The sequence below is a fragment of the Lissotriton helveticus genome, chromosome 3_1 (genome assembly GCF_964261635.1).
Source record: "Lissotriton helveticus chromosome 3_1, aLisHel1.1, whole genome shotgun sequence".
Classification (NCBI taxonomy): domain Eukaryota; kingdom Metazoa; phylum Chordata; class Amphibia; order Caudata; family Salamandridae; genus Lissotriton; species Lissotriton helveticus.
In genome coordinates this window covers 774,229,484-774,244,071 of record NC_136061.1, presented here as the reverse complement: position 1 = coordinate 774,244,071, position 14,588 = coordinate 774,229,484, and positions in this window count along the sequence as shown.

Below are 14,588 nucleotides of genomic sequence, written 5' to 3'. Positions count from 1 at the left end.
AGGCCTCACAACCTATTCCTCACAACACACTCCGATAGAGGGGAACCCGTCCTTCCCGCCGGCCCATCGCATGGGCGCCTTGAGCAAGTGGGCGCAAGGAAACTGCAGGGTGATTGCTGATCTGTTTGAGGGGGGTGCCCTCAAGTCCTTTGCCCACTGTAGGGAGGAGTTTAGCGTCTCTCCAGAAGCGGGGCTGCAATACACCCAGTTGAGGCGCTAGGTAGTTGAGGATGAAACGTATCAGGCGGCTATGCGCTCCTCCACTCCATTCGAGCGACTTGCCCGCTCCTTTGTTGATTCAAAGGGGTTGATCTCCCGGATCTATTAGATTCTGCAACACCCAAGGGCTCCACCCTCACACCCATATCAGCAACGTTGGCAGTCAATGTCGGGCACGGACATTGCCCCCACGCAGTGGTGTCGCCTATGGCAGGATATCCCCAAAGTGTATCGCAGCATCCTGCAGCGGGAAAATGCCTATAAGCTCATGACCCAGTGGTATTACACGCCTCAGCGCTTACACAAGATGTTCCCTGCTTCCTCTCCTCCGTGCTAGAGATGCCGGTCTGTAACAGGGGATTTTATTCATATCTGGTGGGCATGTCCGACGTTGACCCTATTCTGGAAAGAGGTCCTGAGCCACATCAGGGGGTTTTGGGGTTCCCACTGCCTGAAGCCACAAGCACACTCCTACTAGGTATCAAACCTGCTGGCCTTAGGGCACTGACTCGGAGCGATTGGACATTGGTGCTTCAAATGCTGGGGGCGGCCAAGCAGCTTATAGCCTTGTATTGGAAAAAACCCGAAGCCCCTCCAATCGCAGCCTGGTTCGTGCGCTTATGGCATGTTATTACAATGGAGCTCTTTACAGCTCGGCTGCAAGCCTGTGACACGCGCTTTAAGGTTGTCTGGCGGCCCCTAGTTAAATATTTATGTGCCGTTGAATATGCGTGCCACATGCCTGCCAAGCTCAGGGTGCTGCGTCTCTTAGAAGATGCTGTCGCCCCTCGACCCAGATAGATTGCTGCCATAGCCACCCTCATGCATTGGGATCCTGCTGCGGGGAGTGCTGGACTGGGTCTGATGTCCGGTAGCCCCCCTCCCCTGCACACGCTGCATTAACTTTGGCTGTCCTCTCTTTCTCCCTCTTCACTTATTCCCTCTGGTCACTCTTTTCTGCTTCTTCTCTTTTCACTACCTTGTAGAGTTTTGGACCTTGCTGGTCCATTTGTTCAATTTTGGCTGGTTGCCTGTTTGTATTTGACCCTAGGGGTCGGACTCTTCTTGCAAGACTAGATGGCCTATGCTACACATCATATGACCCGGACGGCCCCCCAGGGGTTGTAGGCGAAAACGCTGTGTACAATAGGACTTAGTGTGTGGCTTTCTAAAGACATTATTGTAACGTCTAGTAATGCGGCCGGCCCTGTGTGTGTTGTAGGCTTAACGCCGTGTACCATTCTCCTTTGATCGATGCTTATTCTGTAAAATAAAATAGATTTGAAATAAAGCAAAAAAATCAACACATCCATAGAGTTCCATGGACTGGAGTGCTTAAACCTTTGAAAGCAATATTTCTGCTATTGTATGTTGGATTTTCGGCGCTTTGGTCTTGTTTGGTTTAGTTGAAGATTGGTTATTTTTCTAAACTGGTGTAGTTTCCATTTGTGGTGTTTTACTGTTTTCACTGCGTTACTGTGTGTTTTATGTACAAATGCTTTATTCATTGCCTCTGAGATAGGCCTGACTGGTGGTGCAGTGCCAAGTTACCAAGGGGGTGAGCAAAGGTTATCTTCAATGTGTAACTCCCTAACCCTGACTAGAAGGAAGGGTCCCTACTTAGACAGGGTGCATCCTACTTCCAACTAGAGACCACCATTTCTAACACTAAAGATTTTATCTTCTTTTTGGTTGTTAGGGAAGTTGAATTTATTATATGTAATTAGATTTTTGACCTTTCTTTTTATTTCTTTTTTTAAAGTTTTTTTAAACACATATTTTTCAATGTTAATTAATAATGTTTATATTAAGAGTTTCATATTTTTTCTACATTAATATGGTTATTCATATATGTAATGTGTTTGAAATGAAGTACTTTCCCTTATGTTGCGTAGAAGGGAGAGGAATAGAAAATCTAACCCCTCCAAAGTCCTATGCTTTCCCTACTTTTGAGCTGACTGGAGTAGGAACAGTAAATGTAACCTCTCTGAAGTCTAACACTTTCCCTACTGTTGCGTTCTTTGGAGTGGCAATAGTAAATATAACCCCTCCAAAGTACGAGACTTTCCCCAATGTTGGGCTGACTGGAGTGGGAGTAGTAAATCTAACCCCTCAAAAATTTACTGCTGTCTCTAGTGTTGCTTAGTTTGGAGTTGAGATAGTAAATGCAACCCCTCCAAAGTCCAACGCTTTCCCTACTGTTTCTCTGACTGCAGTAGAAATAGTAAATATAATCATTCTGTAGTCCAACACTTTCCCTACTGTTGCAGAGACTGGAGTGGGAATAGTATATCTAATATTCCCAGACTCCAATATGAAATTTAATATTTACAACTTTAAACTGTATTTATATTTTTAAAAATCAATATTTGTGTATGCTTATAGACAAAATTAATGTCAACAATATTTTTTTCTGATTTGTGTGTAATTACAATTATACGTATAGGAACATGATATTTTGGAAAACAATACTGCTGATACAATATTTTTGACAATTATCATTTTTTACCTCGATATTGTGTCAGCGAGTCATAGAAATATAGGCCATGGGGAAGATCTGGATTTTATGCTAGAGTGCTGCTCCCCAAAAATAATCCCTAATGTCTAGTGGGTTAAAGCTCAAGTATCATTGCCTAGTTGCAATCCCCAAGCAAGAATTGTTTGAGGGGGGCACCACTTTTTAAAAGAGGCTCTCCCTTGAGAAATGGTGCCCTTTGTTTCAACAAATGTGCCAGTGGGTGGTGTAGAGTGCCTCAGTAAAGAACAGAAAAAATGGTAGCTGCTTTTTTCCCATCCCTTGCAAGCAGGTCGGGGAAAGGTGACGGCCAATGTCCCCCACACCAAGAGTAGGGAAAAGGTGAAACTTATATATGAACTGGAGAAGGATATGCTGAGGTGATTCGAAATAAATCCAGTTTATTAATATTTTTGTGGCAGTGAGCCATTTAAGGGCGGAGACTATCATTTCTAATGGAGTTACTTTTGAACAGTTGTGCCCGCGGGACAGCACAGACCAGAAATAAAACAAAATGGTGGCTGGCTAGTCCTTTATTAAGGGTGATGCAATTGGGGAGGGGCCAAGGCCTGATGCATCCTCAGGGTAGGGAAAATAGTCACAACAGTACATGCCCTGGGGAACTGTACTTACTAAAAATAATTTCTGGTACCTAGTGGAGGAAACTTGCTTAGGAATTGAGGCCCGGCCATGATCCCTGAGTAGGAATCTGTTAGAGTCTCTGTTGGAAAAGGGAGACTCTCCCTTTTTTAATGGTGCCACCCCTGTGCTAGGTGGGGCTTTTCAGGAATATCTTAGCACACACACAGACTGTTAGTCTCCCATATCAGCCTCTTCCTCCTACAGGATAACTGTGGTACCCCAAAAGCACGATGATATCATCAGTCCTGGACAGGAGAGTGCTGATGCAGGAGCACTTCTGCACCAGCCCCGGATGGAAGCATAAAATAGGGAGCCTTCTGCTTTAGGCACTGGAGGCTTCCTGCAATATATTAGAAGGTAGGTCAGAGAATGTGAATGTATGAAATTGGATTATTGGGTGAGGGGGATGGAATCCACACTCAGGCAACAACCACAATACTTAGCAGGATGAATCACAAAAAGTAATCAAATTAAACTGTGCATAACCCTCTTGTAGCTTGGCACAAAAGCAGTCCGGCTTAACCTAGAGGACATATGTAAAGAATGTATGTACCACACAAAAATGATACCAGAATAACAAAAATCCAATCAGTAGAACTGGAGATATTGACTTTGAAAGTTTAATTAAAAATAGCAGCAAGAAACAGAAAGCGCCAACTGTGGGTATCTGGTGGCGCTGAACTAGGTCCAAGTTAGGACGACCATAGTGGAGTGTAGGCCTGGCATAGGACCAAGTTCGGCCTACTGAGAGTTGTACCTTATGTTCTTGAATCTATGTCGGCATATGGCTGCTTTGAAAGGCTTCATGTGGTTCTGCATTGGTTCTGATGAATCTTTCAGCTGTGCAGCAAGGCTGTTTGGGGCTTCTCATCAACCTGCGTCAGTTCCAGTGAAGCTCTCAGTTGTGTGAGGAGACTTTACAGGGCTTTGCGTCGCTCTTTGTCGGTTTCAATGAAGCTCTCAGCTATGCGAGGAGGCTTAGGGGGGCTTTGCATCACTTGGTGTTGGTTCCCATGAAGATGTCAAGTGTGAGGCAAGGCTTTGTAAGGCTTCTCATCACTCGTCAGTTCCGATTAAGCTAATAGTTGTATAATGAGGCTTTACAGGCCTATGCAATGCTTCATACCAGATTTTTATTGAACCTACAGTTAGACAAGGAGGATATCTCTCTGATGCTATCCAAGGGTCCAGGCCATGGGGGCACCTCTTGAGGATCAAGACTCACTCCAGTAGAGGCCAGCAGCAAGCCTTGAGCAGGTCCAGTTGCAGCATGTTAGCTGGGCAGTCACTGGGAGGCCTCCAAAGCTTGTTGTGGCCCTGTAGCTCATACATGAGGTCAACCAACTGACCCTTGGAGGCAGTCTGGGTACCCTGGAATGAGGGCAAGTAGGTTCAATCTACCTTCTCACACAGCAAGGCATTCCTTAAAGCAGCAAAGCAGTCCTCTGAAAGCAGGGAGGTCCTTCTTCTGAAACTTCCACACATCCAGCAGTGTCCTGATGAGTGGCTCTGGAGGTCAAATATTTAGACATGGTGCCAGCCTTTGTAAGGGGGAACTCCCTGTCCTAACTCCACATCTGGCTCTTGAAAGTTCTTCCCTTTCTCTTGGCAAGTTTAGATGGGCACAGCTCTTCCTCAGTCATCCTACCTGTTGGGCTCACACTGTCCACACCTAAGTTGCTTTTGATTAATTGTCTGAAAGCAATACTCATACCCGGAGGTGAACAGTCATAATATCGAAAAAATATTGACTGGACAGAATATCGAGTTTTTTATATAGAATGGACAAAATATCGAATTACAAAAATATAGTGGTGCAGAATATCAAAATTATGGTAAGAAATATCGATTTCCATAATATCGAAGTTAGTAATATCGACATTCATAATATAGTTGTTAAAAATATTGATTTTTTATAGTGTTTTAAGTGTTAGTATATGTATTAATAGTATGTATTATTTATGTAAGGTATGTTTGAAAATTTTTAAAGTAATGAATTTTATGTTATTTTTTTTGCGTAATTTAATTCTGTAGCGGGTTGTGGGTTTATAGGGGAATAGGGTGGGAAGTAATTTAATTATATTAATTAAATATACATTTTTAGGAAGTATTAATTATTTTTAATATATTTTTGCCTTTTAATTCTGTAGCGGGTTGTGAATTTATAGGGGAATAGCATAGGAAGTAATTTAATTGCTAAGTCATTATTTATTTTCTATTTTTTGGTTTTGATAATTAATGTATTGTTGATTAATTATTAATTGGTAATTAATTTTTATAAATTGGTAATTGTTTTTTATTAACTTATAATAACTTTTTATTAATTGATTAATTGATAATTATATTAATTGTATTAATTTATTCAAAGCGGCTTGTTGGTTTATATGGGAATAGGGTGGGAAGTAATTGAATTGTAATTATTTAATTATTGAAATTCTTTTTGTGTATTGATAACTAATTTACTGGTAATTAATTATTATTGGTAAAACGTGTAATTACTTATTCATTTTTGGTATGAAAATTAGTTGGTTGTTAATTAATTACTAATAGGTAATTATTTTTTAATAAATATTATTTATTGGTATTTATAATTAATTAATTATCAAATATTTTGTAACTGGTAATTAATTGTAATACATTTATTGATAAGTAATTTATTTTTATGTAAATATTAAATCATTACTTTCCCTACTGTTGCACTCACTGGATTGGGAATAGTAATTTTTACCCCTCCCCTATCCAACACTTTCCCTACTGTTGCACTCTTTGGAGTGGGAATAGTAATTTTTACCCCTACTCTATCCAACGCTTTCCCTACTGTTGCACTCTCTGGAGAGGGAATAGTAATTCTTACCCCTACTCTATCCAACGCTTTCACTATTGTTGCACTCACTGGAGTGGGAATAGTAATTTTTACCCCTATGCTATCCAACACTTTCCCTACTGTTGCACTCTCTGGAGTGGGAATAGTAATTTTTACCCTTATGCTATCCAACACTTTCCCTACTGTTGCACTCACTGGAGTGGGACTAGTAATTCTTACCCTATGCTATCCAACGCTTTCCCTACTGTTGCACTCACTGAAGTGGGAATAGTAATTTTTACCCCCACGCTATCCAATGCTTTCCCCACTGTTGCACTCACTGGAGTGGTAATAGTAATATTTACCCCTACGCTATCCAATGCTTTCCCTACTGTTGCACTCTCTGGAGTGGGAAAAGTAATTTTTACCCCTACACTATCAAACGCTTTCCCTACTGTTGCACTCACTGGAGGGGGAATAGTTTTTTTTACCCTCGCACTATCCAGCGATTTCCCTACTATTGCACTCACTGGAGTGGGAATAGTAATTTTTACACTCCCGCTATCCAACGCTTTCCCTACTGTTGCACCCACTGGAGTGGGAATAGTAATTTTTACCCTCCCGCTATCGAACGCTTTCCCTACTGTTGCACTCACTGGAGTGGGAATAGTCATTTTTATCCTTCTGCTATCCAATGCTTTCACTACTGTTGCACTCACTGGAGTGGGAATAGTACATTTTACCCTCTCGCTATCCTACGCTAAAAATATTGAATATTTTGTATTAATATTAAGTTATATTAAGTTAATATATATGTATTTTAAATTAATATTAAGTTAATATATATATATATGTATTCTAGTAATTTTTACCCCTACGGTATCCAACACTTTCCCTACTGTTGCACTCACTGGAGTGGGACTAGTAATTCTTACCCCTACGCTATCCAACGCTTTACCTACTGTTGCACTCACTGAAGTGGGAATAGTAATTTTTACCCCTACGCTATCCAATGCTTTACCCACTGTTGCACTCACTGGAGTGGTAATAGTAATATTTACCCCTACGCTATCCAACGCTTTCCCTACTGTTGCACTATCTGGAGTGGGAATAGTAATTTTTACCCCTACACTATCCAACGCTTTCCCTACTGTTGCACTCACTGGAGTGGGAATAGTCATTTTTACCCTCGCACTATCCAGCGCTTTCCCTACTGTTGCACTCACTGGAGTAGGAATAGTCATTTTTACCCCTCCATATCCAACACTTTCCCTACTGTTGCACTCTCTGGAGTGGGAATAGTAATTTTTACCCTCCTGCTATCCAACGCGTTCCCTACTGTTGCACTCACTGGAGTGGGAATAGTCATTTTTACCCTCCCGCTATCCAATGCTTTCCCTACTGTTGCACTCACTGGAGTGGGAATAGTAATTTTTACCCTTCTGCTATCCAACGCTTTCACTACTGTTGCACTCACTGGAGTGGGAATAGTAAATTTTACCCTCTCGCTATCCTACGCTAAAAATCTTGAATATTTTGTATTAATATTAAGTTATATTAAGTTAATATATATATGTATTTTAAATTAATATTAAGTAAATATATATATGTATTTAAAAAATCTAAATGCATGTTTATTTATTTGTTTACTCACACTAATTATTTATTAATATTAAGGGTATTTAAGTATTTTTAAGTATGTTTTAGTTAATTATATTTATTATTTTATACATTTTACATTACTTTTAAGACATTTTACAAAATCAATATTTTAGCAAACTATATTATTTACAACAATATTTTGGGTTCTATATTTTGTCCTCAATATTTTGGCATGTCGATATTCTGCTCGTCAATATTCTGTCAGTGATCCATACACAAACAGTTGTGTGACCCAGGAAATTGGCAGAATGTACAATTGGGTAGGGTTAAACAATTCCCACTTTCTAAATATTTTTGTAAATTCTAACTCAAAATCCGACTTTACCATTAAAGAGGATCGTTAATTACAATTCAAAAGAGACTAAGAAGCATTTTCTACCTACTCCCAAGCTAACGTTAAGAATTTGTTGACTATCTCATTTAACCAGCTCTCCGATACAAAAAGCTATCGGTGCTGGGGGATTTAAACTTGCATTTTGATGATGCACTTGATTCCGTGGCACATGAGCTGCACCAGGAACTTGAAGTGCTGCAAATATCTTTAAAATCGGAACTCCGACTCATAAACTGGGCCATTTACTTGACCCGATTTTCGCCAACTGGGACGCATTGGAAATTAAACCTCCGCTTCCGGTGTTGTGGTCAGATCATTTTCTGATCACGTTTGGGATAAAGCTGCCCCTGCAAAAAAAGCAGGAGAAAGCTAAGTTTGATATAAAGATAAGGAAGTGGGTGGACATTTCACAGGGGGCCTTTAACCTGGCCTTATTAAGGGATGGTCCCCCTTCTGGCCGGGATGTAAATGGTGTGTGTAAAGCTCTCGAGAGATGTATAACTGCCACTCTTGACTGCACTGCGCCCTGGTCAACTAAAATGGAGAACTCTACAAAAGAGCTGTTTAAGATATTTAAAGAGATATCCTCTTTGGCATCCGTTGCAGCGCCTATTGCGGGCTTGGAAGAGTCATGCAATCGAGTTGCTGAATACTTCGCAGATAAGGTTGAAAGGATCTATTCCTCTTTTCCTGATTCTGCACATGAGGGTAAAAGAGTTGATAAGGAATGTGTGGTCCTATCTGATATACAAGGTCTCCATAAATTCACTGTACCCTCCCAGGACATTCTAAAAAAGGTGGCGATTTGCATTAAGTCGGGCTCGCCTGGGGACCCTGCTACACCGAGGGTGCTTAGAGGCAGCATAGATGTACTCAAACCTCTTTTGCGACACCTATTAGAATTGTCCTTTAATTCTGGAGTGGCTCTGGAAATGTGTAAGGAGGCCTTGGTACTTCCTTTACAGAAAAAAACAGATATTAGTGCTGACCAGCTCGATAATTTGTGGCCCATCTCCCTGCTTCCTTAATTTGCAAAGGTTGCAGAAAAGATTGTAAACACTCAGCTCACGGAACATATCTGTACCAACAATCTTCTCCATCCCTCCCAGTCGGGCTTTCGGGCTTTCGGGCTTTGCACTCTACCGAATTGGCTCTGCTTTACTCCACTGAGATCACTAGGAAGTATGTGGACGAAGGGCAGACAGCGGCCTTAATTCTTTTAGACTTGAGTGCCGCGTTTGACACTGTTGCCCATCATACTTTACTTCATGATCTAGCGAGAGGGGGTGTAGCGGACGGAGCATTAAAGTGAATGGAATCCTTTTTATCTGAGCGTAACTTCACTGTTATACAGGGCAGCTTCTATTCTAGAAACATCAAGCTGACCCAGGGAGTGCCTCAGGGCTCCATTTTGAGCACTACTCTAATCTCTATGTCGCCCCCTTGGCTAAAATCTCAGATGAATTTGGAATTAATGCCCTGTCCTATGCTGATGACACCCAGCTGGTGGTCTCTTTGACCTAGGCCCAGGCCGGTGCTTCCTCCAATTTTGTATCCTGCCTTCAAGAACTGGCGGACTGGATGGCAAACAACTGCCTGAGGCTGAATGGCAGTAAAACCGAGGTGTTGGTGAATGGCAAGGCTCCATCATTATGGTCTTCGGCATGGTGGCCCCAGTCACTGGGCCCCACCCCCATACCTTGTGAACAAGCTAAGAATCTCGGGATTTGGGTGGATAATAAGTTGTCCTTCGACTACCACATCGGGCGGGTGGCAGGCGCCTGCGTTGGTATTCTGAGGAAACTTCAGAAAACCCTTGACGCCCTCCCCACGGAATCTAGGAAAATTCTTGTTCACGCACTGGTAACATCTCGCCTGGACTACGGGAATATTCTGTACCTGGGTGCTACTGTCAGATGCCCGCGGCGCTTGCAATGTATTCAGAATGCAACAGCAAGATTAATCCTCATGCTCCCTAAGAGTGCTTCAGCGACAGATGCGCTGGCTTCTTTGCACTGGCTCCCTATCAGGGAAAGAGTGAAATTGAAGGCTTTGTGTGTGAGCCATCGAATTTTACAAAGAAAAGGACCCACATACTTGCCTGGTTTTCTAACTCCTTATGCACCTACTAGACTGCTAAGGTCCTGTGGAACAGGTAGTCTGCATGTCCCCAAAATTTAAAGAGCCAGGGTGGATGGACGCTCATTTTGTCATCTTGCAGCCCAGTTTTGGAATTTGCTTCCTCAGGCACTCCGGCTGGAGTGTTCTGAATCCATCTTTAGGAAAGGTCTGAAGACGCACTTATTTCCGGCTTCTTAAATTGTAGCCTGTTTATGGCTGCTGTTGCTGTTTTATATTGTTACCGTAGCGCGAGACACAGTAGTCTCAGTGTAACCAGGCGCTTTACAAATGTATCTTTTATTATTAATATTATTATTATTATTATTATTATTGTAATTGTGATAAGATAACCTAGAGTTAGTGAATGGGTCAGATAAGTTTTACAACAGTGAAAAATGATTTTAGGTGATTTTCACTGCCAAGACATGTAAAAGTACACATACTACTTTTTAAATACAACACACCCTGTCCTGTGAGCCATTAGGGCCTACCTAGATGGCTGACAAATATTGAAAAAGAAGGTTTAGGCCTCGCAAAAGGTATAGTTTACCAGGTCAAAATGGCAGTTTAAAAATGTAATACCGGCTGCTATAGCAGGCCTGAGACATGTCCTAAAAGGCTACATAAGTGGGTGACACACTGAGTGCTTCAGGCCAACTAGTAACATGTAATTTTCATGCCCTTGGAACAAGTAGTTTGTAGCTTTCAGTTCATTCTCAATTAGCAACTGCTTTTCTCAGTACACAACCCCACAGGAATTGATTGGATATTTAAAACTCATATGTTTACAATTCTTGCATTAAATAAAGCCTCAAAGCACTCGGCCAGGTAAAATTGTAATTTGCATTATTTCTATCGTACACCATTTCACTTTTGTATTTGAAGTGAGCAGCATACAATCTCCTAGAACCATACTCATGCATTGGGAAGCGCACTAAGTGGTGTTTCAGTCATTCTTCTCAGTTTTTGCCTTGGTGAAATTTTAATTACATTGCCAAATTTGCATAATTTCAGAATTTCAAATTATGCTAAAGTACAAGTTAATTTTTGTGTGTAATTTCATCCATACTGGAAACTCGTTTGTACAGGGAATATCTCACAAGAGACATTTTCTGTCTGGAATAGTAGTACATCCTGTGACTTACCTCTTTAAAGTGTGCACTCTTGTGAAAGATGAAAAAAGTCTTGTGATAAACACTAAACCATATTTCAATATAAAAGCACGATTTCAAATAATATTTGTGGAATTTTGCAATATTTTACAAACTGAATATACTTGATAGTTAACACACTAATAACACCTCCAAAGCATTTGAAGCAGCAGAATTCTTACAACATAATTAAAAGTACGTTTGAACATGGACTATTATTAGAATGCTTGCACCCAGCTCATCCCACAAATCAATGGCTGTACTACATGTGTGATCATGTGCTCTGCATCCCTATTTTAATGAGTAAAGGATGGCAAATGAGTGCATGGACGTCATTCGCAAGTCGCAACCGTGACCTCATTCTTTATTTTTTAAATATTTTTTATAAACACTTTTCTACATGTAACAAACATTGTGAGTCTACAACATAACGCTCATAGCTCTGCTAGGATACAATGCAGCACTAGAACATACAGTGGACAGCGGACACCAGGGAACTAGCTCAAGCCCTTGGTAAGCCATAGTGGACCCCATCTCCCCCACCCCATCGGGGGAACGTGAGTGAGATCCTTCCTCCTTTATAGCATGCTGATAGTTCCAATCAGATGACAACCGATGGCTTGAATTCACGCTCCACTGTAGAACACCCATGTGTGAGCCTTGTTGGGCATGCAGTGTGAGGCCATCGTATTCCCTGCACATTCCCCATACTTGATCAAATTTACTTGGGCAACCCCAAGCTTTGTATATGACTTTGTCCACCCCCGTACAGATATCCGTCCCATCAATCCTTTGAGTTCTCGTTTGGCATCTTGGTGACCTCCAGTTCTGGGAGATATCTCTCTTCACCACTATCAGCCCAAATGAATGGAATATCAGTTTTTTACTTGACAGGTCAACATCCTCGGGGACACCCAAGAGTATGACTTTGAGATTATGTGAGTGGCTGTATGGGTGGGTGAGTGGGTGTTTGAGTGCCTGACTGGGTGTGTTAGTGGGTGTATGGGTTTATGAGTGGGTATTTCAGTGGGTGTTTGGTTAAGTGAGTTGGCGTGTGAGTGGCTGTATTGGAAAGTGAGTGTCTATGTGAATTGCTGTATGGGTGAGTGAGCAGATATGGCAGTGCTTATATGGATGTGAGAATGGGTATGTAAGTGGTTGTGAGGGTGTTTGAGTGAATGTGTGAGTAAGTGCTAGTATGGTTGAGTGACTGGCTGTGTTGAAAGGCTGTATGGGTGAGTGAGTGGGTGAGTGAGTGGCTGTATGGATGAATATGTTGCTTGTATGTGTAGCTGTATGGGTGAGAGTGTAGGTGTATGGGTGAGTGACTGGCTGTAAGAGTGGCTGTATGGATGAGTGAATGGTTGTGTGCGTGGCTGTATGAGAGAGTGAGTAGGTATGTGAGCGACTCAATGGAGGAGTGAATGATTGTGTGAGTGCTTGAAGGCGTCTGTGAATGAGTATGTGAGTGGCTATGTGGGTGTTTGAGCAGATGTATGAGAGGTTTTATGTGGTGCGAGTGGTTTTGTGGATGATGTCATCAGTGATGTAATTTGAGATGTCATCAGTGATATCATGAGTGATGTCACTGACCATGCCATCAGTGATGTAATATGTGAGGTCAAAGGCAGTGCATTGCAGGGCATACATTATAGTTAGCTAGCATAGTCAGATGGCTGCTGCCTGCCCCCGACACCTCCGCCCTGCGTGTCCAAGTTCCTTGCTTCTATCGCCTCCTTTCTGTCCTCCATGGTTAATTTTGCTTCCACTCCTTTGTGCCCTTCATTTTCTGTTGTGCTGCAACTGCTCCTCCTGTCTGCATGGTGTGGTCTGTTGTGAAGTCTGTTCCCCTGCCCTCTTTTGTCTGTATCCTGCCCCCTATCCCTCCCTTCTGTCCTCCCATGGTCCTTTGTGCATGTCCTTGCTCCCTCCCTCTTGCCCACCATGGCCATAGTGCTGCCACTAACCCACCCACTTGCCATTCATGGTCTTTCGTGCTGTCACAGCCCCTCCGGCCTGCCCTGTGTGGTCAGATTGCTGCCCTGACCCCTCCCACCTTCCCTCCATTGTCTGTGCCCATGCCATCATGGCATCACTGTTACCCTCCATGATATATTGTGCTTCCAGTGCCCATTCCACCTGCCCTCCATGGTCAGCTTGCTACCCCTACCCTGCCCCCTTGCACCCTGCCCTCTGTTTCCCATGTGCAGACCCATATCCCTTCCCCCATGCCTTGTCTGATCCCCTGCCATGCCCTTGCCCCCTCCGTCCTGCCCTTCATGGCACAATATGCCACAACTGTCCCTCCTGTCTGTCAAGTATGGTCCGCTTGTTGCCCATGCCTTTTTCTACTCTGCTCTCTGTTGTCCATGTACATAGCCCTGTCCCATTACTATTGCTTTCAATGGTCTGTTGTGCTGCACTGCTGTCCAGCTTGCCCAGTGTTGTGTATTTTGCTGCTGCAAGCCCTGACGCTAGCCCTGTAAGGTCAGTTTGGTGCCCCTTCCCATCTCCATCCAGCCCTCTCTGATCCTGGTCCATGTCCCTACCAAATTCCTTCTGCCCTCTGTCATCCAATGTACCTTACTTGTCAACATTTTGAACTTGGTAAGAGTGAGATTTTGAAAAAAAACTGGGGAATTGATTTTCCACATTGACATACAGTGAAAAAGAGAAGATTTTAAGCAGGAGACAAATAAAATGAACTCCACAAAAAAAGTTGAGAGGTACCCTTTCAGCATAGGGGACAGGGTCAATTGACAACGAATCAAGCTAGTGTCCCCCACGTGACACTGTGTTTTGGTACTGATCACAGAGAAATTTACCAAGAGATTACTCTGTGATCAGTACCAAAATTAGCCAGGCCATGTTTTATTTAATAATTAGTACTGTTTTAACAGTTTATACTGCTAAAATAATAAAATGATATATTATTACATATAAATGGGTTGAGCACTTTAGTTTTGTGTGGTAGAGGTATGACTAAGGGAGCGTGTGGTGTGCAAGGAAACACAGTGTCACGTGGGGGACACTACCATGATTCTTTGACATATAAAATAAAGACCATTTGGGCTTAAAAACATCGGATGTCTCCTGCCTGAATCGGGTCTGTTGGCATGTATGGTTGTACTGCCACTGCCT